Here is a 26,332-nt window from a genome sequence, read left to right on the forward strand (position 1 = left end):
CTTCGTGTCATTATAAAGGACGGGGGAGGAAAAGGCCACCCCCCTCATTAATGTGGGGAGCACCCCCTTTTTAAAAAGAGGACCCCCCTATTTAAATAGAGCCCCCCCACCACACACTCTCCCTCTCCTCCTTTCATTATAATGGACAGGGGAGGAAAAGGCCACCCCCTCCTCATTAATATGGGGAGCACCTCTTTTAAAAAAAGAGAACCCCCTTTTTGAAATAGACAGTCCCCCCCTTCCTCATTATAATTTGGGGGAGAGGGAAGTGGGATCCCCTCTCCAAAAACACTCCTCATTAACAGGATACGAGGACCCCTGCCTCATGTATAGTGGGGGACCCCTGTTAAGGTAGGGAAGAAAAGGGGGGCCCCGACTTCATCACTAGAGTGGAGCACCTTCTTTTTTTTAAAAAAAGGCCCCCCTTTTTAATAGAGTCCCCTTCCTCATCATAATTGGGGGAGAGGGAAGATGGACCCACCTCCACACATATTGATAGGAGAGGAGGACCCCCCCCCACATCATGTATAGAGGGAAGGCAAGGGGGGGGGTCCTGTTTCGTCAGTAGAGAGTAGCCTTCCCCCTCATTGAAAATGGGACACCCCCCCCACAGTCCTCATTAATAGGAAAGGAGGACCCCGCTTCATGTATAGTGGGGGACCCCCCCACTGATAGAGAAGGGGACCCCCAGTTTGTCACTAGTTAGTAGCCTTCCCCCTCATTGAAGTAGGGGAGAGGAAAGGAGCCCCCCCATCAGTAGAGTGGGGGGCATTGTAATGGGGGGAGGAGGGGAGGAAAACCCTCCCCACCTTAGAGAAGGATCTGGGGACAGACACCCCTATATATTTACAGAGGGAGGACTCTTATCACCTATGGAGACCCCCCCTCTTATAACAGAGGAAGGAAAAGGGGTCAGCCCCCCCCTTAGGAACAGGCAAGAGAAGACTCAGTCCCTTATTAGTATGGGAAAAGGGGGGAAGAGAGACCCCCCCATCAATAAATGCCCCTTTTCTTATAATAAGGGGGTGGAAAAGAGGAGAGAAGTATAATGAGGAAAAGAAAGGGGGTCCCCCACATTGTTTAGATGGGGAGGGGACAGTGAAACCCCCCTTTTTTAAATGGGGTCGTCAGAGGTGGTAGCCCTCCTTTATTTCATAAAGGGGGGGGGAGGAAGATGAGAAGTGGCTCCCCCCCTCAAACCATGTAGGCACAAGATCCTCTACACTGAATGAGATGGACTCCCCCCCCTCAAATATATTAAGGGCTGGGTTGGAGGGGGTGGTTACGGGATTGGGGAGACAGATCCTTCCCCCCCCCACCACAAAAAAGTGGATTTTGCCCCCCTCCTTCTGTCGGCTCTTCCAAAATTAGTCTGAATAAGCGTGGAACACCCCCCCTTTCATAATTGCTTGGGAGGGGGGATGTTGAATGAATTGGGGGTCCCTTTTTCCCCCCTTCCCCAAAAGGGCCATTTTGTAGTGTGATTTCTTCTTCTCCCTACCCCCCACCTCTGGAAAAAGTAACCTGGAAAAGGAGGAAGTTGATGGAGGAAAGTTTGGGGAGGGGGGGAGGAGGTGTGTCCTTGGGGTGTGGTGAAATGAGGAAAGACAGAACTCCCCCTCCTTAAAAAAAAAAGGCTACTATTGTGAGATGCCCCCCCCCCAATACACAACGAAAGAGGCCTGAATACAAGCAGATCCATGTTTTTATAATTATGAATAGAGGTGACTTGGTTTGGGGGGGGGGATGTGACTGTTACAGGACTAAGGAAACAGAGACAGAACTGCCCCTCCCCACTAAGCACCTGTCTCTAAAGATCCCCCCCCCCCCGTTCCAAAAAATGGGCACCTGGAAAAAGAAGGGAATCCCCCTCCCCATTTTCATAGGGGAGCTGTGTAATATTAGAGCGTGATGTGGAAAGGCAGATTTACAAACTGCCCCCCCCCCATGTCCCAGCAGAAAATTGGGAGGGTGAGCCATAGACTGGACATACCCCCCCCCACTTTAAATATACCAGTTTGGGTGGTGAGTTATGGGCCTGACTTTGCCGACTCCAAAGTAACCCCCACAGAGTTCTATGGCTCTTCCTCCAAGAAAACAGGTCTAGCATTGGCAAGTTTTGAGTGTCTATTTGTGCCTCCTCCTTCTTCCCGACCCCCCCCCCACCCCAAAAAAGTCTGCTTTCTGAATGAGCATTGTATTGTACTGGAAAGACTTAAGGTGGAGGTTTTAAATCAATACCCCCCCCAATAATAATAATAATAGGGCACAGCTGAGTGGTGTTCCGACTAAAGACAGACCCCTCAAATTTATGGAGAATCCCTTATATGTGGGGAGGGGAGTTTAAAGGAGGTTTAATGCCCCCCTCCTCCAAAAAACCCAGTGCTCAACCCCCCCCCCAAGAATGCCATGTCAATCAAAGAGTGGGTCAATTTGGAAAGGGGAGAGTCTTTCAGAGGTGTTTTTTAACGACTGACCCCTCCAACAGCTTTTAAGAAATAAGTGCTTTTTCCCAAACCCCAGAGCTCTTTACTTTTAATCCATCCTTCGCTGCAAATTGCGGCATCCATTTGAGTAACCCGCGCGAAGAGACCCGTTTCTCAGTGGCAGGAAAATCGGGGTGCGTGCTCGCTGGACCCCTCAGTCTTCCTGCTAAGCGGGGGGGGGGACCCCGCTTTCTTTGACATGTGGGGCTAGGCTTGGGAAATGAGGGGCTCGGCTGCTCTGTGTGGGGTGCCCCATGCTTAGGGAGAAGATTAGAGCTTTATGTCCTTGGCTATGTTGTATTGCGGGCCTCCGTGTCACACAGGACTCTTCGGCTGGATAGTGGAACAAAACCAGCAGGTTCTTGCCCCATATTTCTCTTTCCCCCTCCCCCCGGTCCCCAAAATCTGGAGTTTTAAAGAGAACAGAGAGAGGAAGTCCATACTCTGCATCAGTTACAGAACCAGCTCTCCACCCACCTAATCTCTCTATCCCACCTCCAGCCTGAGAGTCCTGTGTAGCCCAGAAGCTTGCATCCTGCCTTTTTGACCCCCAGCCCCTACCCCCAAGCTGTGCGACAGGTTGAGGCCCGTTTGGGGCTTGCTTTCCAGGCTTTCTCAGGGCGGCGGGGGCAGCCAGTCCGCTTCCCACCCCCCTGGCAAAAACCCTTGGCACCCAGCTGCTTCGGTCTGAGTGTTTGTGCTCAACCTAGGGCACCACCTCTGAACTGACTTCAAAGGCGCAGGAGGGAGGGCTTGTCTCTTGCTTGCGTCGTGGGGCGAAGGACGGGGCGAGTCTGGCTTGTTGGGCGACCTCCTGGTGACGGAGATCCCAACTCTGGATTTCCTGGAGGGTTGCCAAACAATCCTCCGGATGTGCTCTTGCTGCGGCTCAGCAACTGTGTGAATGTTTTGAAACACTCCCTGGCCTCTTAAGACGGGCTCAAGTTTTTCCAGCGAGAAATAAAAAGTTTCCGCTCAGCAGGGACCCCTGAAAAATCTAATATTCTGGGTTTTTTCCTTCCTTTTTAAAGGGCACATTTCCCCTTGCCCGATCCATAGGCTGCCTGCCTGCTTGCCACCCCTCCCTCCGAGACGGGCCGGCAGGAACCAGGAGAGGCAAACCTGTTTATCGTTGGCAACCTCAGCCTCCGGTGAGGGCAATTTGGGACTGCGTCCCGGACTCTATTTTTAACGTAGGGTGTTGGTTACATGGCAAGGGCCTCAGCCGAGGGCAGGAGGAGGGTTTGTGCTAATTACACACTGGATGGCATGCCTGCTGCTTCTTCTTCTTCGTTACAGCAATTGCTTGCTAATGAGTGTTTATCAGCTGTAAGAGAAGGCAGAGCAAGGTTGCAGAAGGCTGCTTTGCTCTGCAACCCCGGAACGTGACTTTTTGGCCCGTGCGGTTTATTTTTCGGCGGGTTGCATGGGATGCATGTAGAACGAACAGGCCCGTTTTCATAACGGGGACAAGTGTAGGATCCCACCCCCTCCGGCGCACAAACCTTAAAATGAAATCGCAGGTGTGTATTGAACGAGTGGGTGCAGAACCAAGGAAATGGGGTCATTCTGCTGTTCTCAGCCTGTTTTGAGCCCCCCTGGGTGGCTGGGGGAGCCAGATTGTTGCTTGGGCATCAGCACTGTCCAGCTAGTCCAGTGTTAGAAATTAGCCAGGAGCCAGGCGCTCTTTGCTACTGGCGAGGGGTCCGTTTGCGACCGCGTGGCGAGCACAGTTAAAAAACCTCTTCCGTAGTCCATTTTTAGTGCCATTTCCATTTCCACTGTGTGTGTTTCTCCTTATTGCTAGCGAATTATTGCAAAATAGAATTGCCGTACGTCCAGAATTTCCCGGACATACCCGAAATACTGCAGCTGGAAATAGCGTCTGATCAAAAATCAGCTAAAATAGCTCAAAAAGCGGCATTTGTTATTTTAGCCCAACCCCCTGGCAAACAGACGTTCTGTGGTAGTGACCGTAACCTAGATTTTTTCTGAGTTTCTAACGCTGGAAGGGACTTTAAAAGGTAAAGGGACCCCTGACCATTAGGTCCAGTCGTGACCGACTCTGGGGTTGCGGTGCTCATCTCGCTTTATTGGCCGAGGGAGCCGGCGTACAGCTTCCGGGTCATGTGGCCAGCAGGACTAAGCCGCTTCTGGCGAACCAGAGCAGTGCACGGAAACGCTGTTTATCTTCCCGCCGGAGCGGTACCTATTTATCTACTTGCACTTTGATGTGCTTTTGAACTGCTAGGTGGGCAGGAGCAGGGATCGAGCAACGGGAGCTCACCCTGTCATTGTGGGGATTTGAACCTCCGACCTTCTGATTGGCAAGTCCTAGGCTCTGTGGTTTAACCCACAGCGCCACCCACGTCCCTGGAAGGGACTTTATAACCTCGCAAACCTCTGGCCCCACTGGCCCAATAGCACACAGATTCTGCAGGGTCTCGAATCCACATCCTTGCTCCTGAGGTTTGAGGAGTCGGGTTTGAGGAATCTAGCCCAGCACCCTTACTGTCTTCGCAGTGGCCCACCGCGACGCCTGCAGTGGGAAGCCCACTGCCAGGATTCAAGAGCAGCCTTCTCCTGCTCTTATTCGCCACTGAGGTAGACTGGCTCTGTCCATGGAGGCTCTGTTGGAAATCCACACTCTCACTGTGAAGCTCACTGGGTGACCTTGGAGTCAGTCACAACCTCTTGATCTACCTTGGAGGTTCGTTGCAGGGATGAACTGAGGAGGGGGCTGAACCACAGAGAAAAGGGTGGGAGATCAGCCCAACAAATAAGTTCTCCTGCTGACCTGCTTAAGAAAGCTGGAGGGGCCAGCTTGATGGAGATGTCAGCCGCCAGCCTTGGCACCCAGAGATCCCCACGTAGTCGCAACTGGACCTGCACCAGTCACAAAACACGCCTTGGCGCCCGGCTAATTTCTAACAGTAGAAAGCTACTGCTGCCACCTCCTACTCGAGGGTTTGCCTTTGGAGCACTGTGAGGACAGGAGACTGGGCTTAGGTAGGCCTCCTTTGGGTCGGATCCAGCAGCCGAGCTCTTATATGAACATGCGGTCTCAATCGGACCTGTGCCCGTTGCGAAACACGCCTAGCTAACAACAAGCCTGTGAGTCAGGGCAAGGCCGAGAGCGAGTGGCCAGGGAACTACCGTGTCCGAGTGCGGGGACTTGAACCCTGGTCTCCCACAGAACCCGAGCGCAGCTTCCTCGCCAGTCGGCTACTCTCTCTCTCTCTTTTTTTTACAAATAATTTTTATTAATTTTCCAACATACATTTATAATATCCAATCTAAATTTGTCACATATTTTCTCTTTTAGACTTCCTTCAGCCTCTCTAACAATCATCCATTATGCAATTTTTAAATTACGCATTTCCTAATTTTTATATTTCATTTTATATACCTTCACCCTTTCATTTTTCTTCCATACAATATTCCTCAAACATTCACAGAACTTCTTGAAATCCCACTAGCGTTGTTTGCTCATCACATATACATTTCAAATAATCTGAAAATTTTCCCCAATCTTCGATGAACTTTTGGTCTCGTAGATATCAAATCTTCCCCGTTAATTTATCCAGTTCTGCATAATCCATCAGTTTCATTCTCCATTCTTCTAACGTCGGTAGTTGTTCCTGTTTCCATTTTTTGGCCAGTAATATTCTCGCTGCTGTTACTGCGTAATGGAAAAGTTTACAATCCTTTATATTTATTTCATTTCCTACTATTCCTAAAAGAAAAGCCTCTGGTTTCTTAGCAAATGTATATTTCAACATCTTTTTCAACTCATTATATATCAATTCCCAGAAACCCTTCACCTTCTTACAATCCCACCACATATGATAAAATGTTCCTTCGGCCACACTCTCTCACGCCAGAAAGCCTGTTGCAACCCAAGGCCCGCTGTCAACGCCACAGCAGCTGGGTTGGTTGTGACACTCCAAAGTGAGTTGGCCCACATACACCCAGCTGGGCCTCTTTTCCTGGGGATGGCCATCCCAGGATGACTAGCAGCTGGGCAGAGAGGAAATCCGGTTAGGAAATTCCGGCACCCGATCTTGCTTTGAGAGAGAGAGAGAGAGAGAAAGAAAGAAAGAAAGAAAGAAAGAAAGAAAGAAAGAAAGAAAGATATCAGCTCATAATAATAATAAAAAAGATTTTTTATTTACACCCCTGCCCTTCCCGGTTCAAAAACTCAGGGCGGCTAACAACAAATCTAAAACAATTATAAAAGCGGCATAAAATACAATATAAAAACATGAATAACAATAAAAATCAATTTGGGGAAATAAGCATTAGATAATCTCCAGGGCTAGCTGGCTGAATTGGTCCTACTTGGGCCAGCGAGGAGGCCAGGGGAGAATTAGCTGTGGGGTCTTATGATCTTCATAAAAGGGGAGGGGAAGGGAAATAAAAGATCAGGCTGAATTCAAATTAAAGGCCAGGCGGAATAGCTCTGGCTTACAGGCCCGATGGAAGGAGGTTAAATCCTGAAGGGCCCTAGTCTTGTGGGACAGAGCATTCCACCAAGTCGGAGCCATCACTGAAAAGGTCCTGGCCCTGGTGGAGGATAGTCTGACTTCCTTTGGGCCCGGGACCTCTAAACTATGGTTATTCGTGGACCTCCTCTGCGGGGCAGACCAGGAGAGGCGGCCCTGTAGATACGAGTGCCCTAAGTCACAGCTCAGCAGTCTTTCTGTGTGCAGAAGCTCCTGGTTTCAAGCTGGGTTCGGGGAAAGGCGGCGCTGTGAACGTCCCTGGGACCTGCAGGTATAGGGCAGGATATAAATTCAATAAATAATAATAACCCACCAAGGGGATGGGGAGCAGACTTACAAGCTACAACATTTGTGGGTGGTTGTTTTTTTATTTCCAGTTTAGAGAAAACTGAAAGATGGGAGCGTATAAAATAATGCATGGCATAAAGAAGCTGAGTTGAGATTATTTCCCTCCCTCTGTCCTAACGCTAGAGCTCAGGGACATCCAGTGAATTTCTCTGGAGCGTTTTCCTTGCCGGAGTCATCGAATTGTTGTGTTGGAACTGACCGCGAGGGTCGTTTAGTTCTTCCAGTGCAGGAATATGAGGTCAGGCCCCCGTCAGCTCCTCTGACGACTCTCTCAGGTGCAAATTGCCATCTCGTATTTTTCCATGGGCATTGCCAGGATTGAACCAGGAGCTCTCTCTGTGTAAACCGTGTGGTCCGCCCTGTATTTTTAAATAACAAACAACCCATACCTCTCACCCTGCTTTGCAAATTTGCTTCTCTTAAGTTACTAGGTAAAGGTAATGGGACCCCTGACCGTTAGGCCCAGTCGTGGCCGACTCTGGGGTTGCGGTGCTCATCTTGCTTTATTGGCCGAGGGAGCCAGCATACAGCTTCCGGGTCATGTGGCCAGCAGGACTAAGCCGCTTCTGGCGAGCCAGAGCAGTGCACGGAAACGCTGTTTACCTTCCCGCCGGAGTGGTACCTATTGATCTACTTGCGCTTTGACGTGCTTTTGAACTGCTAGGTGGGCAGGAGCAGGGACCGAGCAATGGGAGCTCACGCCGTTGCGGGGATTTGAACCCCTGACCTTCTGATCTGCAAGTCCTAGGCTCTGTGGTTTAACCCACAGCACCACCCGCGTTAAGTTACTAGTCCACAGTAAAGGAAGAAGAAAAAAAGCACTTCCTGCTCGCACCCTCTCCCACACCTGTTAGTTAATTACTACTCACCATCAGCTGAAGAGTGACACAACTCTTCCTTCTCTTCGCCCGGCGATTGCTATGTCGCCATAGGCGAGCAGGTGCAAGGTGAGTGGAACTGTGACCAGTTTTCACCTCCAGTTACTTTCAGACCTCTTCCAGCGCTGTCAGGAGGGAAGAAGGATGTGTGCATGAAATTCATATGTGTGCATAAGGGACGCGGGTGGCGCTGTGGGTTAAACCACAGTGCCTAGGACTTGTCGATCAGAAGGTCGGCAGTTTGAATCCCCGCCATGGGGTGAGCTCCCGTTGCTCAGTCCCTGCTCCTGCCAACCTAGCAGTTCGAAAGCACGTCAAAGTGCAAGTAGATAAATAGGTACCGCTCTGGCGGGAAGGTAAACGGCGTTTCTGTGCGCTGCTCTGGTTCACCAGAAGCGGCTTAGTCCTGCTGGCCACATGACCCGGAAGCTGTACACCGGCTCCCTCGGCCAGTAAAGCGAGATGAGCGCTGCAACCCCAGAGTCGGCCACGACTGGACCTAATGGTCAGGTGGCCCAGTTGCTACGCCCGTAACTGGACAGGGATAGCCTAACTACTGTCGTCTATGCTCTGCTAGCCTCAAGGTTAGATTGCCGCAATGCGTTCTACGTAGGGCTGCCTCTGAAGACGGTTCGGAAACTTCAGCCGGGGCAGAATTCAGCGGCCGGGTCGCTCGCTGGGCGGCAAGACGGTTTGAGCACATCGCACCAATTCTGGGCCCAATTCAAAGTGCTGGTGTCGACCTATAAAACTAACCAGATATTTAACTGATAATCAGTCATGGTCAGTCTGTCATTTGAAAAACAAGGCTTTGCAGCTGTCTTGCCCCAAAAACAACATTTCGCTTTGGCGACAGAAACCTGGGTCTCAGGAGCCATTGGGCGCCTAGCTTATATATCTTTGGGTATGTCTTTAAGTTAACACCTTACATTACAAACCTGACAGTACCAAACTATCGAAGGCTTTTCACCAAAGCCAGACTAAAGGTCTTTCCTTCTGCAGTGTTGGATGGCAGGTTGAGAGGAGTTCCCTACCAGGACAGACTTTGCTCATGTGCTCAAGACATCAGTTCCATAAATCATATTTTGTTGCACTGTGCAAAATATGAGCAGGCCAGGGCTGAACTGATACTACCCTTTGCTGGTACCTTTCCCAGGAAAATCAGAGGCTCGCTATGTCAGGTTCCTACTGGAAGACCGGAGAAACGCTAGAACATTAGCAGTGGCAAAGTTTTTATTGGTGGCTTGCAAGAACCAATGATCCCTATATTCTGAACAAAGTGCTTGTTTAACCTGGAGGTAGGCTGTCTGAATTGTGTATTGCTTTGTAATGATTTGTTGGGTCTCTGGACTGTAGTAAAGATTGATGATGATATAGCTTTGAGTTTCAAACTTTGGCAGCAGTGTTTCCGAATACCAGTCACTAGAAGCTGCGGAAGGGGAGACTGTTCTTGCGTTCAAATCCTTTTGTTTTTTAAAAGTGATATTTATTAAGGTTTTAAGGGTTACAAAAAACAAAAGTAAAAACACCATATTAAACAAAAGCAAAACAACGCATCACAATAAGTAAAAGAAAAAAGAAAAACAGAAAAATACAAACAATTAAACACAGCAAATCTTCCCATAACTTATCTTTCATTCGCTTGTTTCCTTGACCTCCTCACACCTCCCTTTTTTGTATTCTAGTTCGGTTAGCTATTTCAGCAAATCCTTTCCATCTTTTCCAATTTTTGTCCTGTAATTTATCTTAATAATGTAACTTTACTTTCCCTCCTTTCACCAATTAACAGTCTGTTTTTTTCTAAACCTTTATAACTTTTCTGCTAAAACCACATAACTTCATAACTTCATAACATCCTTCTAACATTCATTAATTTTACAATGTTTCTGTAGATAGTCTTTAAATTTCTTCCAATCTTCCTCCACCGACTCTTCTCCCTGGTCTCGGATTCTGCCAGTCATTTCCGCCAGTTCCATGTAGTCCATCACCTTCATCTGCCATTCTTCCCGGGTGGGTAGATCTTGTGTCTTCCAGTACTTTGCGATAAGTATTCTTGCTGCTGTTGTTGCATACATAAAGAAAGTTCTATCCTTCTTTGGCACCAATTGGCCGACCATGCCCAGGAGAAAGGCCTCTGCTTTCTTCAGAAAGGTATATTTAAATACCTTTTTCATTTCATTGTAGATCATCTCCCAGAAAGCCTTGATCCTTGGGCACGTCCACCAAAGGTGAAAGAATGTACCTTCAGTCTCTTTGCATTTCCAACATTTATTATCGGGCAAATTCATTAATCTTTGCAAGCTTGACTGGTGCCATGTACCACCTGTAGATCATTTTCATTATATTTTCTCTTAAGGCATTACTTCATACCTGTGGTCCATAACTGTTCCCAGTCAGCCATCATAATATGTTCTTGCGTTCGAATCCTGCTCGTGGGTTTCCCATTGGGAGATCTGGTTGGCCACTGTGAGATCAGGATGTGAGGCCTGGGTGGACCATTGGCCTGTATTTGTGGATTTCAGCCGTCAGTGTGGAGTTGGGGGACCAGAATACGAACACTAAGTCTTAGTAGAAGGGAAGGTTGGGTCTTGCATTTCAGGAACTCTGAGCCTCCCTCCCTCCCTAACCTCCAAAAGAGCCCCTCCAATCCAGTCGAAACCTGAGCCTTTCTCCCCGAAGCTCTTTGGAATTATTGCCTGTGAAATTTACCTCTGAAACAAATACAGTTGCTATGGGATTCAGCAGCAAATCAGAAGGCTGTTGTGTTATCTTTCCCTTCCTCTCTCTGAGCACGCATTGCAGGTGGTGGTTGGAAGAGGGGTAAGCGAAAGATGCGGATATTTTGGGTAGGTCGGGTTGTAAGCTTCATAAATTTTATTTTGGGGAGCAGTGAGAAGGCTTGGCTTTTAAGGGCTTCCTGGAAAGTGGTTCGGTCAGCTGCGTTTGTCCCGCCAGTTGTGTTTAGCAGCCCTATAGCAAAACTCTTGAAGGGAAGCGGGTGGCGCTGTGGGTTAAACCACAGAGCCTAGGACTTGCCGATCTGAAGTTTGGCAGTTCGAATCCCCGCAATGACGGGGTGAGCTCCCATTTCTCGGTCCCTGCTCCTGCCAACCTAGCAGTTCGAAAGCACGTCCAAGTGCAAGTAGATAAATAGGTACCACTCTGGCGGGAAATTAAACGGCGTTTCCGTGCGCTGCTCTGGCTCACCAGAAGCGGCTTAGTCCTGCTGGCCACATGACCCGGAAGCTATACGCCGGCTCCCTCGGCCAATAAAGCGAGATGAGCGCCGCAACCCCAGAGTCGGCCACGACTGGACCTAACGGTCAGGGGTCCCTTTACCTTTTAGCAAAAGTCTTAATCCACTTCTGACACCCTGTTGCACTAGGGGAGTTGATGTTGCGGCGTTGGCCCCTGACATGGGTGACTTTGCCCGTGTTTGAAATTAGCCAGGCGCCAGGCCGCTTTGTGTACTGTGTGCATGCAGTCAGGGGCTGAATCCCCACTTAGGTCACACCCTGACCTCTCCTGGAGTCCAGCACTCTAACCATTGCCCCTCACTGCCTTGCATGCATGCAGCACACCTCAGCGGGACCAATGGAGCGGCTTAAAATGCCCAGGTAAAGTTTCAACCTCTCCTAGGAAGCATCTCTCGAGAACCTTTTATTGTTGGACTAGGCACTTGCCTCATAAGAAAACCAAAAAACTTGCTCCTATGAAATCACATGCAACACACAAAAAATGTGTTGCTTGGTCATACAGGTGAAACTCGAAAAATTAGAATATCGTGGAAAAGTTCATTGATTTCAGGAATTCATCTTGAATGGTGAAACTAATACAGTGGTGCCTCGCAAGACGAAATTAATTCGTTCCGCAAGTCTTTTCGTCTTGCGAGTTTTTCGTCTTGCGAAGCACGGTTTCCCATAGGAATGCATTGAAAATCAATCAATGCGTTCCTATGGAAACCGCCTTCAGACCAGGTCCGGGGACAGTCTGTCCCCCGACCTCTTCTGAAGGCCGGCGGGGGGGGGGTGAAAGTCTTTGCTTCCCCCCGCCTGCCTTCCCGGGACAGCGGAGACTTCTCCGCTGTCCGGGGCGATCTTAAAATGCTGGCGGGCGGCAGCGCTGCCGCCCGCCAGCATTTTAAAATCGCCCCGGGACAGGGCCTCTTCTGAAGGCCGGCGGGGGGCAAAAGTCTTTGTCCCCCCTGCCTGCCTTCCCGGGGGCTTTAAAATCGCCCCGGGACAGCGGAGAATTCATCCGCTGTCCCGGGGCGATTTTAAAATGCTCCCGGACGGCTTTTGAAGGCAGGCGGGGGGGGGGAGCAAAGACCTTTGCCCCCCCGCCCGCCTTCAGAAGAGGTCCAGAGGGCTCTCCAAGCTGCGGATAGCAGCCTGCTGCCCCGCGTGAGGGGCGCTCTGCTTAAGAGTGCCCCTCGCGCGGGGCAGGAGGCTGCTATCCGCAGCCTAGGCGGGAACTCTTCTGAAGGCTGGCGCGGGAGAAGGGCTTTTCTTCCCACCGCCAGCCTTCAGAACAGCCCTCTGAATGTTGGCGGTGGGGAGGAAAAACCCTCCTCCCACCGCAAGCCCCGGGAACAGAGGAGAAGCGCTGCGCACCTTCCCCTCTGTTCCCGGACCTCCCACCGCAAGCCTTAGGATAGGTCCGGGAACAGAGGAGAAGGCGCGCTGCGCTTCCCCGCTGTCCCCAGAGATTTCCCTATGGGCTTTCGTCTTGCGAAGCAAGCCCATAGGGAAATTCGTCTTGCGAAGCCGCTAAAAAATCGGAAAACCCTTTCGTCTTGCGGGTTTTTCGTTTAGCGAGGCATTCGTCTTGCGGGGCACCACTGTATATGAGATCGACTCGTGACATGCAAAGTGAGATGTGCTTCTACTTCTCCGAGGTCCAATCTTGCTCGCTTTGCAATCCTTGTTTTGCTGATTTCCTTGAACATTCTAATTTTCTGAGATGGTTAATTTGGGGTTTTCACCAGCTGTACGCCATGATTATCACAATTATCACAAATCAAGGCTTGACATATCTCGCTTTGCATGTCACAAGTCAATCTCATATATTAGTTTCACTTTTTAAGTTGAATTACTGAAATCAAGGAACTTTCTCACGATATTCTAATTTTTCGAGTTTCACCTGTAATTAAGCCCTCCATGCTTTTTATAAGGGATATAACCAGTCCAGATCTCCCTCCTTTTTCCTTTCCTTTCTTTCTTTTTTTTTTTTTTTTGCTTTGGGCACAGGGTGGATTTGGTTTAAATAAAATCAATTTAAATCACTAGTAAGTAAGACTCGATTTAAATCTCTCTTTTTTTTTTTAGAGAAAGACTCATTCTTGCTGATATAATCTTAATGTTTACAACCAGATGGAGGTCTCATTTTCAGAATAACAATTTTTCAGAGCATTTTTTACAGTTATATAAAAAATTACTGATTTGTTTTACTGATTTTTTACAGTTATATCAAAAATTACTGATTTGTTTATACCCTCAGAAATACATAGACAGAAAATTATGAAATTATTGTGAGGTTTAACAAGTCAACTGTTTACATTTGGACAACTTTTCTGCTGTGCTTTATTGGCAGGAGAAAAATAACCATTACCTTAGTAACGATTTGAACAACTTATTTAACTAAAACAGTAACATTATAGCATATATGTATACCATGTTTGCTAACTGATGTGGTTAAACGATTTTTAAAAAAACCAAACTTAGACTGAGTTTTAGCACACATGAAAAACTTAAAACAAATCCTTGTTTCCTGATGATAGCCTTTGGACCAGGGGTCAGCAAACTTTTTCAGCAGGGGGCCAGTCCACTGTCCTTCAGTCCTTGTGGGGGGCCGGACTATATTTTTTGGGGGGGGGGGGATGAACGAATTCCTATGCCCCACAAATAACCCAGAGATGCATTTTAAATAAAAGGACACATTCTACTCGTGTAAAACACGCTGATTCCCGGACCGTCCACGGGCTGGAATTAGAAGGCGATTGGGCTGGATCCAGCCCCCGGGCCGTAGTTTGCCTACCCATGCTTTGGACCATAATAGGCGTCCTCAACCTTGGCCCTCCAGATGTTTTTGTCCTACAACTCCCACGATCCCTAGCTAGCAGGACCAGTGGTCAGGGATGATGGGAATTGTAGTCTCAAAACATCTGGAGGGCCGAGGTTGAGGAAGCCTGGACTGTAATGTAACTTAAATAGAAAACTATCTTTAGAAAGATTTTCCCTCTAAAAGCATTTTACAGTGGTACCTCGGGTTAAGTACTTAATTCGTTCCAGAGGTCCGTACTTAACATGAAACGGTTCTTAACCAGAAGCACCACTTTAGCCAATGGGGCCTCCTGCTGCTGCCGTGCCACCAGAGCACAATTTCTGTTCTCATCCTGAAGCAAAGTTCTTAACCTGAAGCACTATTTCTGGGTTAGAGGAGTCTGTAACCTGAAGCGTATGTAACCCGAGGTACCACTGTATTTTAAAAATCCGATTAAAATAAAATTAAAAATCTGATTAAAATTTTAAAAAATCTGATTTATTTTTAATCATTGATTTATATCCACTCGGATTGGGCAGTTGTTGAGATTGGGGGTTCTTGCCGTGTGTAGGTTTGTGTCTTGTGTATGCATGTGTGTGTGTGTGTGTGTGTGTGTGTGTGTCCCGCCTCCGTTCTTTCGCAGTCTCTTCTCGGAATTAGCCTCAAGCCTCAAGCGCTGGGCTGCAACTCTGTCTGTGCAAATCCTGCAATAACAACCTGGCTTTCACAGCTGAGCCTTGTAATAACAAACAGGGAGAGGTGGGGGGGGGGGGAGAAAGTTGAGCAAGGAAGTGGGTTTCTGGTTTCCAAGCCTTCCCGGAGACTTTCATAAGCGGGAAGGCCGGCAGTGTGTATTGCAGGCCGTCGGGTTTTTTTTTCTCTCCAAGAATATTTATTAAAGTTTTCAATAATAATACAATAAAAATCAAAAAGAAAAAATAACAAAAATACAAAAATAAAAATAATTAAAAACACATAAAGTTTCCATTACTTATTTTTCATTAACTTATTTCCCAGACCTCCTCGTACCTCCCTTTTTTGTATTCCAATTCAAATTGTTGGTTCAGCAAATTCTTATCAATAAATTTTAACCTATTTCTAACCCTTCCCCCCCCCACCCATATTCTCTTAAAGCATTACAGCTGAAAACCACTTAATTTCTATCCGACATCATTCTAACATGCATTAATTTTGCAATATTTCTGTAAATAGTCTTTGAATTTCTTCCAGTCTTCTTCCGCCGACTCTTCTCCCTGGTCTCGGATTCTGCCAGTCATTTCTGCCAATCCCATATAGTCCATCACCTTCATCTGCCATTCTTCCAGAGTGGGTAGATCCTGTGTCTTCCAGTACTTTGCAATGAGTATTCTTGCTGCTGTTGTAGCATACAAAAAACCGTCGGGTTTTTGGTGGTGGATGGGGGGGTCCCCTTTCTGCCTTGGGGTTCTTAAAACCACCGCGTATCACGAACCCAGCGCCATTATGGGGTGTGCCTTGGGGCAAAGGAATAGAACCAAAGAACTGGAGTTGGATGGGGTTTAGTTCTCATATTTTGCTCAGGACTTCATGACATGCAGTGGTTAAGAGTCTCGGACTGGGACCTGGCAGAGGCCAGGGTTCGAATTGCCACTCGCTGGCTGTGACGCTCGCCGGGTGAAGTTGGGACACTTGCAAAACGCTCGGCCTCGCAGGGTCTCCCTCGCAGGGTTGTTGCGAGGATGAAACTTTGTACGTCCCCTTGAGCTGCCCATGGCCAGGGAAGGTGGCATATAAACGCAGTAAACGACAAGACTATAAATGCCGTAAATGAGCAAACTTCCTTGGGTACAGTGTTAGAAACTCAGATCTATAAGCTAGGCGCAAAATAGCTCCTTAAACCCGACTTGCAGTGGCCGAAACGGAATGCCTGGTTGCCATTTTGGGAGCCAGGTGGCTCGAAAGTGGTACAGTGGTACCTCGGGTTACATACGCTTCAGGTTACAGACTCCGCTAACCCAGAAATAGTGCTTCAGGTTAAGAACTTTGCTTCAGGATAAGAACAGAAATCGTGCTCCGGCAGCACGGCAGCAGGAGGCCCCATTAGCTAAAGTGGTGCTTCAGGTTAAGAACAGTTTCAGGTTAAGAACGGACCTCCGGAAGAAATTAAGTACTTAACCCGAGGTACCACTGTATTTCTCCATACAACTTGGTTCCTGAAATCCATTGTGCAGATATATTTTACGGGTAGAATTCTGCAGGATGTGTTGCCGGTGTGTGAAAACAGCCAAGATCTAAGAATCCCCAGGCATGCGTCTCCAGATAGTGGAGGAGACATCGGGGAAGTGGCCGGTAAAGGTAAAGGGACCCCTGATCATTAGGTCCCGTTGTGACCGACTCTGGGGTTGCGGCGCTCATCTCGCTTTACTGGCCGAGGGAGCCGGCGTACAGCTTCCGGGTCATGTGGCCAGCAGGACTAAGCCGCTTCTGGCGAACCAGAGCAGGGCACAGAAACGCCGTTTACCTTCCCGCCAGAGCGGTACCTATTTATCTACTTGCGCTTTGACGTGCTTTCGAAGTGCTAGGTTGGCAGGAGCAGGGACTGAGCAACGGGAGCTCACCCTGTTGCGGGGATTCAAACCGCCGACCTTCTGATTTATTTCCATTTCCACTGTGTGTTTTTCCCTTCTTGCATACTGGGACAAGTGAATTGCTGCAAGAGCGAGCTGCAGTTGAGCGATGAGATTGTAGTATTGGAATGGGACCCCATGGGTCATCTATTCCAACCCCCAGGCGAACAGACATTCCATTGTGGTGACCGCAGCCTAGGTTTAAGGTGCCACGCAGAGAGAGTCAGTATAAAACCCTCCCTGCGGCCTAGTCCTGCAGCCGGACAGCGTGCGTTCTGTATTCAGACGCACGGTTTACTCTGTACATGTGCCCGTGTTTTATAAAAATGTACACACCGTTTGGTTGTAAAGAGAGAACGGGAGGAAAAGCTCAGGGCAGTTCACAGAACAAAACAATGAAGCGATCAGCAGAAACAACTCTTTAAAAACACTTGAAAGATAAAATAAACCATAAATGTAAAAGCAGATTAAACCCAACACCTGAATTCTGCATGTCAGGGCAGGCTTGCTTAAATGAAAAATGCTTTTTGGCAGGTGCTGAAAAGAGTAAGGGCTTCGTCACACTAAAATGCACATTGTATTCATTACCATTGTGGAGTGAATTATGCGGAACCTCAGAGCAGTTGAGAGGGTGTTTATGGTAAGGCGATATTTGCAAGCGAACTCGTTCCAAGCTGTTAAGGGCTTTATATACTAAAAATATACTCATTTTTAAACTGTCTTTCGCCATTGGTCGCCAACTTTGTTTTCTGTACCATAGAGCAGTGGTTCTCAGCCTTGGGTCCCCAGATGTTTTTGGCCTACAACTCCCATGCTCCCTAGCTCACAGGACCAGTGGTTAGGGATGATGGGAGTTGTAGGCCAAAAATATCTGGGGACCCAAGGTTGAGAAAGGCTGCCATAGAGTATTAGCTTTCGCCCAGTGTTGGAAACTTGGGTATAAAAGCTAGGCGCCAAATGGCTTCTTAAAACCAGGGTTAAAAAGGTAAAGGGACCCCTGACCGTTAGGTCCAGTCGTGACCGACTCTGGGGTTGCAGCGCTCATCTCACTTTATCGGCCAAGGGAGCCGGCGTACAGCTTCTGGGTCATGTGGCCAGCAGGACTAAGCCGCTTCTGGCGAACCAGAGCAGTGCACGGAAACGCCGTTTACCTTCCCGCCGGAGCGGTACCTATTTATCTACTTGCAATTTGACGTGCTTTCGAACTGCTAGGTGGGCAGGAGCAGGGACTGAGCAACGGGAGCTCACCTGTCATTGCGGGGATTCGAACCACCGACCTTCTGATCAGCAAGCCCTAGGCTCTGTGGTTTAACCCCCAGCGCCACCCATGTCCACCAGGGTTAAGAGTCGCCAAAATGGAATGGCTTAGTTGCCATTCTTGGGCCAGGTTGCTTGAAAGGTGTATTTTCCAGTACGACTTTTGGTTCCTGAAATTCTTTCTGATGGTGCTGAGAAAATAGAATGGATGGAATTCTTACAGGATGGGGTTTGAGAGTGTGAAAACAGATTCAAGGATCTCCAGGCATGCACCTCCAGATTTTGGAGATACCGGGTGCAAAAAGCGCATGTTGAGTTTTGAACTCTGCTTTCACCCTTGATTCTAAGAACCAGCAGTCTAAAAAGCTTTTGTTCGGGCTGTTGCTTGCTTAAACTATCTCTGGCAACCAGACGGGCGCCTGGGTGGTTTCGAGAATTGCCATCTTTCGCACGCAGAGCCTTAGGTGGTTTGGTATCAACTCGGATACGAAGAAATATATTTAAGTTACTACGCTGATGGCATTTGACACCATTACGGTGTACCTGTGTTGATAAAACTATCCCACCGCTGTTCTGCAGAGGCTTCAATAGTTATAGGTACATTATTTCACATGTGGTGGAACTGCCCTGAAAGCCTTGGGGGTATAGGGCTGTATATAAATTCAATAAATCCATCCATCAATAAAACGTGAACTCTTCTGGCAGAGAGCGCTCACCGGAATAACCTTTAATATCAACATGTGCAACGTACCAAAGTTTGAGATTGTTAACTATTTTTTAAGAAGAGCAATCTGACTTTAGTTAAAAAAACTAATTAATTTTATTTTAGTAGCAGCTCCGAATCGGAAAGGGACCTCTGTGTATCTCTCGTTGGAAACAGAATGTACGGTCTCCCGCTGTTATAAGAAAAATTATCGAAGAGATATCCATTGCATAATACGAACAATGCGTAGACTGTTTTGTTGAAATGGGCTATCCTTTTGAGAAAACACTTTCCTGCTAACTTTCCTGGCAAGCTACCAAAATTGTCACTTTTGCAAACATCCAGTTTTCAAAAAACGCAAATACCGCCTTTGACTTCCCTGCCCCACGCAATTTCCACGCTACATCTCCTTTCTAATTCCAGTGATGAATAAATCCCTTAATATCGCTTGACGTAAATTTTGGCTGCGAGTTCCAAATCAGTCCTGCTGCTAATGAATTTAGTCATTTGCAAGGATTTATCGAATACATTGTATACTTCCCCTTTTCTTTATTAAAAGAATTGATATTTCCTGGTTTCTAGTTCTTCCTGCAAGTTTCGGACATTTCGGCGTAGTCCATTTCGCAAATTTAACTGGATTGATCCGCCGGGGAGTGTTGAGTTTTGCTTTTGTATTTTTCTCTCTATTGCAATTGCTAGGTATTGGAAATTAATAAAACTATGTATATATTTCTGGCAGGATCTTCAGGTTGGGCGAGGGCAAAGGGATCTCAGAGCAGTTTCCCTGGGTCTTATTTTTCCAGCAGTGTCTGCATGGGGAGGTACCACCCCCCCAGCTAATTACCGCCCCGGCGCCTATTAGCTGTGAGCTCTCGGCTTGCCATCTGACCCCAGCCAAGCTTGCTTTCCTTTGGGTTCTTCCCTTGGCACACCCCGCAAAGCCGCTTGGAGTTTTCGAATCTCTCTTTCTCTCATTAGAGCTGGCGGGAGGCAGGGAGAGACCTGCGCCTTCTCCCAGCTTCGTAAGGACTCGTTTTTTCCTTCCTGATACTGTCTCTTTTCCTTCCTTCCTTCCTTCCTTCCTTCTCCGCCTTGTGGCATCAGCAGCACCTTGGAAGCGCACGGGGAGGGGGAAGAGGGCCTCTTCCGCCTCACAACCCTAGCACGCAAGTTACTAGTCCACAAGGAAAACAAAACGGTCACTCTCAAAGCTCTTGACCTAGCTCAAGGTTGTCCTCTGAACTGTTTGTTGTTTAGTCATGTCCGACTCTTCGTGACCCCCTGGACCAGAGCACGCCAGGCACTCCTGTCTTCCACTGCCTCCCGCAGTTTGGTCAAACTCATGCTGGTAGCTTCGAGAACACTGTCCCACCATCTCGTCCTCTGTCGTCCCCTTCTCCTTATGCCCTCCATCTTTCCCAACATCAGGGTCTTTTCTAGGGAGTCTTCTCTTCTCATGAGGTGGCCAAAGTCTTGGAGCCTCAGCTTCAGGATCCGTCCCTCCAGTGAGCACTTAGGGCTGATTTCCTTCAGAATGGAGAGGTCGGATCTTCTTGCAGTCCATGGGACTCTCAAGAGTCTCCTCCAGTACCAGAATTCAAAAGCATCCATTCTCCGGCGATCAGCCTTCTTTATGGTCTAGCTCTCACTTCCATACATCACTACTGGGAAAACCATAGCTTTAAGTATACGGACCTTTGTTGGCAAGGTGATGTCTCTGCTTTTTAAGATGCTGTCTAGCTTTGTCATTGCTTTTCTCCCAAGAAGCAGGCGTCTTTTAATTTTGTGACTGCTGTCACCATCTGCAGTGATCATGGAACCCAAGAAAGTGAAATCTCTCCCTGCCTCCATTTCTTCCCCTTCTATTTGCCAGGAGGTGATGGGGCCAGTCCTCTGAACTAGCCAGACGTTTAACTGAGAATCAGCCACAGCCAATCCATCATTTGGGAAATGAGAAGTGCCCCAAAATGACACCTGGGCATTCTGTTTTGGCGACTGTAACCCTGATCCAATGAGCCGTTTGGCGCCACGTTTATATATCTGAGTTTCTAACACTGGCCAGGGCCTGGAAGGGGTGGGGAGGGTCTGTTTCCACGTTCTTAAGATCCCTTGGCCCAGTGTATAGGATGCTGCCCGTATCCTAACATAAAACTGTTTCCGGCAACTTTGCGCCTTCCATAAGTTTCGTACTACAACTCCCAACCTGGCGCCGGGTTGCCGGAGCTCATCAGCTGGTTTTGCTGTGGCGGGGGCAGGGGGAGACACGGAAAGAGGTTATTTCCTCAGGCTCCTTAGCTTTTGAAGAAGCTGGTAGTCCTCATGGGTGCAAATTCAGCGCAGGGGCATAGAACCACCGGGGACCGTGCAATTGTTTTGCGTGGAGGGGCAGAGAAGGGTGTCTTGTTTCTCCCCCCCCCCCCGTTCGCCTCTCCAGCTTTTCTGCGCCTGCAGCAGTGCACCTCTCTTGGGGGAGCAGGAGAGAGTTGTGGAAACCATAGGAAACCAACCTCCCTGCAGGGACAGCCTTTTAAAAGCGCCGCCCCGTCGTTCTGCCTTAGGCGGAGAGATAAAACCGTACACTTATGTCATGGGGGAACAGGCTCCAGTCTGTTCCCAGGTCTACCAGAGTGTTTCGTGGGGCGGGCGGGGGGGGGGAATCCAAGCAGAGAGAACCCCCCAAGTCCCTTTAGAGCTGGCAGAGCCTTCGGGATATTGGAGAGGGCGGTGGCAGTCGGGTGCCCCTGCCAGCATGGCGTCCTGTAGACCTGGCAATCGGAAATAAGTCTGCGGAAGTTGCTAGTCCACAAGACAAAACGGTTTATGAGCCTGCCTTGGGTGGGTATGTGGTAGAGCAGCTGCTTTGCATTTAGAAGGTCTCAGATTCAGTCCTCAGTGGCGTTCTTCAGGTATGGCAGAAAAAGACAGAGAGAGAGAGAGAGAGAGAGAGAGACAGCCGGTCAGTTCATCTACCGCGCAAGGTTGTTGTAGGGATGGCCTCCATCGTTCTGCCTGGTCACTGAGGTCCAGCGCCGAGGGCCTTCTGGCGGTTCCCTCCCTGTGAGAAGCCAAGTTAAGGGAACCAGGCAGAGGGCCTTCTCGGTGGTGGCGCCCGCCCTGTTGAACGCCCTCCCACCAGATGTCAAAGAGAAAAATAACTACCAAACTTTTAGAAGACATCTGAAGGCAGCCCTGTTTAGGGAAGCTTTTAATGTTTAATAGGTTATTGTATTTTAGCGTTTTGTTGGAAGCCGCCCATAGTGGCTGGGGAAACCCAGCCGGATGGGCGGGGTATAAATAATAAATAATTATTATGATTATGAACTCAGATATATCAGGTAATCAACAAACGGCACCTGAAACCTAGGTTGCAGTCGCCACAGCAGAATTTCTAGGTACCTTTTCTTTTTGCAGCGAAGTTTATTATTATTATTTGTTTCAAAAATATTTTTATTGAAAGTTTTCACCATAAAGATACAATAAAAACCAATCTAATCCAAACAAGAAAGAGATAAAGAGTACCGTAAATAAGACAATAAAAAGCAAGGTGAAAGAAAAGAAAACAAAACAGATTTTTTTAAAAGACTGTAGTCTAAACCACTGAGCCTCTTGGACTTGCCAATGAAAAGGTCGGCGGTTTGAATCCCTGCGAAGGGGCGAGCTCCTGTTGCTCTGTCCCTGCTCCTGCCCACCTAGCAGTTCGAAAGCACACCAGCGCAAGTAGATAAATAGGTACCGCTCCGGTGGGAAGGTAAACTGTGTTTTTGTGCGCTGCTCTGGTATTGCCAGAAGCGAACTTAGGTTGTCTACCCCTGGGTCTGTCTTTGTACAAAGCAGCTTACTGTTTTCTTATGGATGCCCCTTATTTATGTGTCTGTTTGCCTATCTGTAAGTTGCGCTCTCATAAAAAATACATCAAGGATTTTAAAAAAAGAAGTCAGCAATAAAGTGTTGGTTATTGGTTTAGAAGAGAAAATCGCTTCATTTGCGGGAATAGGCTCTGTGTGGGATGTTTCGGAGGGAGAAACCAAGCTTCCTTATCTGCAAAAAGCTTTGCAAACTTCTCTGCCCGAATGCCCGGAGGCATTATGCCTCCACTTGCCACAACCAACCCTGTCATAAGGAAAGTTCCCAATGTTTGTTTCAGATCCCCCCCCATAGCTTAGCTTCTCGGTTCTCATCTGCCTTCCTCCTTCCTGCCAACTTTCTGTTTCGAAACCTTTGCTGAAAAAAGGCGTCTTTTTTTTCTTTTCTTTTTTTAAAGAGATAAGTCTGAATACAGAGACCCCGGAAGCTTCTGCTTATTGGAAACCAAAAGGCAGAATAAGAATAGAACAGTGGGAATTTTTTTAATTTTAAAAAATCTCTCCTGGTTGGAAGCCAGGGACTTTTTCCCTCTGCAGAAGGGGAAGTTGGCAAAGAGAGAGAGATTAGATGCCCTTCCTAAGGGAGGAGAGGAAATAAAAAGTCTATAAGGTTGGCGGGGGGCATTAAAATGCCTGGCAGCCCCCACCCCGAGAGGCACAAACGCATACCCCAAAGTGACACAACTTTGAGTGTGTTGTTGGTGTTGTTTAGTTGTTTAGTTGTATCCGCCTCTTCGTGACCCCCTGGACCAGAGCACGCCAGGCACTCCTGTCTTCCACTGCCTCCCACAGTTTGGTCAAACTCATGCTGGTAGCTTCAAAAACACTGTCCCACCATCTCGTCCTCTGTTGTCCCCTTCTCCTTGTGCCCTCCATCTTTCCCAACATCAGGGTCTTTTCCAGGGAGTCTTCTCTTCTCATGAGGTGGCCAAAGTCTTGGAGCCTCAGCTTCAGGATCTGTCCTTCCAGTGAGTACTCAGGGCTGATTTCCTTCTGAATGGAGAGGTTTGATCTTCTTGCAGTCCATGGGACTCTCAAGAGTCTCCTCCAGCACCAGAATTCAAAACATCCATTCTTTGGTGATTAGCCTTCTTGATGGTCCAGCTCTCACATCACTTCTGGGAAAACCAAAGCTTTAACTATACGAACCCTTGTTGGCAAGGTGATGTCTCTGCTTTTTAAAATGCTGTCCTTTTAAGATGAGTGTGTACACACAAATAAACACTTGCATGGGGGGGGGGGGGGACAGAGGACAATGGCAATGCAAAGCCGGGCACTTAATCTCTGGCTTTTGCAAACTACTGATTTTTATTAGCGGGCCGTGATGATGATAAGTAGCAGACCTCGAGCTCCTAAGGAGGTGAAGAGAAGCTCAAAAGTGTCTCAAAGTGCCTGGGGAACCTCAAAATCCAACCCGGGGGGTGCTTTCCGGGAGCGTATTCATCAAAACTATGGCTAGGCAAACTAAGGCCTGGGGGCCAGATCCGGCCCAATTGCCTTCTAAATCCGGCCCATGGACGGTCCGGGAATCAGCGTGTTTTTACAGGAGTAGAATGTGTCCTTTGATTTAAAATGCACCTCTGTGTTATTTGTGGGGCATAGGAATTTGTTCATTCCCCCCGGCCCCCCACAAGGTCTGAGGGACAGTGGACCGGCCCCCTGCTGAAAAAGTTTTCCAACCCCTGATCAATACATTGTGGGTTGAATTGCGCGATCGGGGTGTGTTTTTATTTACTTTTTTAATTGGCCGGACGGGTCAGATCTTTATCTCCCCGCTGCCGTGTCTGCACAGGCCAGCTTCTGGTGTCAAGTCCTGCCCACTCGCCCAAAGCTGTCCAGTAGGAGAGAGAGCGACCACGCAGGATCGAAGCCCTTGCCCATCACTTGTATGTGCTTCAATCCTGCGTTCTGGACTCTCAAAGAGTGCCTGGCTTTTATTATTTAAATGACCTTCTTCCACTTCTGCTCATCGTGGGATGAGTTCACGGAGGCCACAGCCGAACCCCCACCCACGGAGGGAGTCTTATCTCCAAATACCAGCTGCTTGGCAGGGTCTGGACTTCCCCTCTTGCCATCGCTTCTGCAACTGGCTGGTTGGGACGTTGGACAGGGTGGAAAACTGGCCTGGGCCGGCCAGGAGCCGCACGCCGATTCTGAGGTTTCCCAGGCGGCGCCGGCAAACTTTCAAGGTTCTAGAAACTAGAAACGGCGACGCTATTATTAAGTGAAAACAAGAGATTCGTATGAACTCTCGGTACTGAACAAGACCACCCACTTCCTGCGCCCGCGCACCTGCACAGCACCCTGGCAGGATGGCAACCTTCTGCAACGGCAGGGCAGATATAGGGCAAAATAAAACCGCAGGGTGGTAGCCGAAGGTAACCGCAGGTCAAAGCCGCCCTGAGCCCGGCTTCGGCTGGGGAGGGCGGGATATAAATAAAATTTATTATTATTATTATTATTATGGTTATTATCCTTCAAGGGCCACCACGTGGGAGGTGGGGGAAAAAAATCTGTTTTCTGCCGTTCCGGAAAGCAGGGCCTGAACCACTGCCGTAAGTGGGGAAGAGTCGCTTCTGTTGTGCTCAGGTCGTCTTGGGTCAACTTGTTGGCCACGGCGAGGGCAGATAGCCCCCCCTTTCAGCCTGATGCGGCTACTATCTGTTCTCCTCTTAACAAGGTTCCTAAATGGAGCCTCCATGGACAGAGGCACTCTACCTTAGAATGGCAAAGGAGGAGGAGGAGAGCGGGAGGAAGCTATCGCTCTCGCCTCCTGCGTGTGGGGCTTCCATGTGGTAAGGTTACCAGATTTATTTCAGTGAAATCGGGGACACAGTCAATCAAAAGAGGAAAGAAGTTATTAAAGGAAATAAAGAAGTAATATCTTCTCTTCTGTGGTCTCCTCTGTTGCGCGGCCATCCTCTGGGTCCCGGCCTTTCTTGGAGCGCGCGCCGTGCTGCCCCCACCCTCCCTCCTTGCACTGCGATCCCCTACTCAGGAGGAAGCGTTAGTTAACCCACAGGAACGCGGGTGGCGCTGTGGGTTAAACCACAGAGCCTAGGACTTGCCGATCTGAAGGTCGGCAGTTCGAATCCCCGCAATGACGGGGTGAGCTCCCGTTGCTCGGTCCCTGCTCCTGCCAACCTAGCAGTTCGAAAGCACGTCAAAGTGCAAGTAGATAAATAGGTACCGCTCCGGTGGGAAGGTAAACGGCGTTTCTGTGTCCTGCTCTAATTCGCCAGAAGCGGCTTAGTCCTGCTGGCCACATGACCCGGAAGCTGTACGCCGGCTCCCTCGGCCAGTAAAGCGAGATGAGCGCCGCAACCCCAGAGTCGGTCACGACTGGACCTAATGGTCAGGGGTCCCTTTACCTTAAACGTTAGCAGAACCCCCTCCTCCTCCTGCTGCTGCCCTGCCCGTCTGTCTGGGCATCTTCTGTGCAGGCATCGCCCAGCGGCTGCCCATCTGCGCTGTGGCGCGCCCAGTCAGCGGGTCCAGGGCAGGATCAGCTCGTCTCCTGCTCGCCTCTCGTCCATGATGGCCAGCGACGAGCTGGCCAACAAGCTGAGCCGCCAGTTGCAAGTTGAGGAGCGCAATGGCGGAGCCGCAGCAACAGCCGCCCAAGCACTACCCAGAGTCCAAGC

The 26,332-nt window shown here is 48.8% G+C and overlaps 1 protein-coding gene across 2 annotated transcripts in view; it reads left to right on the forward strand.

The window, feature by feature from the left end:
• ELL (elongation factor for RNA polymerase II) overlaps nt 1-26,332 on the forward strand; it is a 55,279-nt gene that overhangs the window by 1,031 nt on the left and 27,916 nt on the right. The gene's annotated exons all lie outside the window — the stretch shown is intronic.

Source organism: Podarcis gaigeae (genome assembly GCF_964106915.1).
Source record: "Podarcis gaigeae genome assembly, chromosome: 18".
In the NCBI taxonomy this organism is placed as follows: Eukaryota; Metazoa; Chordata; class Lepidosauria; order Squamata; family Lacertidae; genus Podarcis; species Podarcis gaigeae.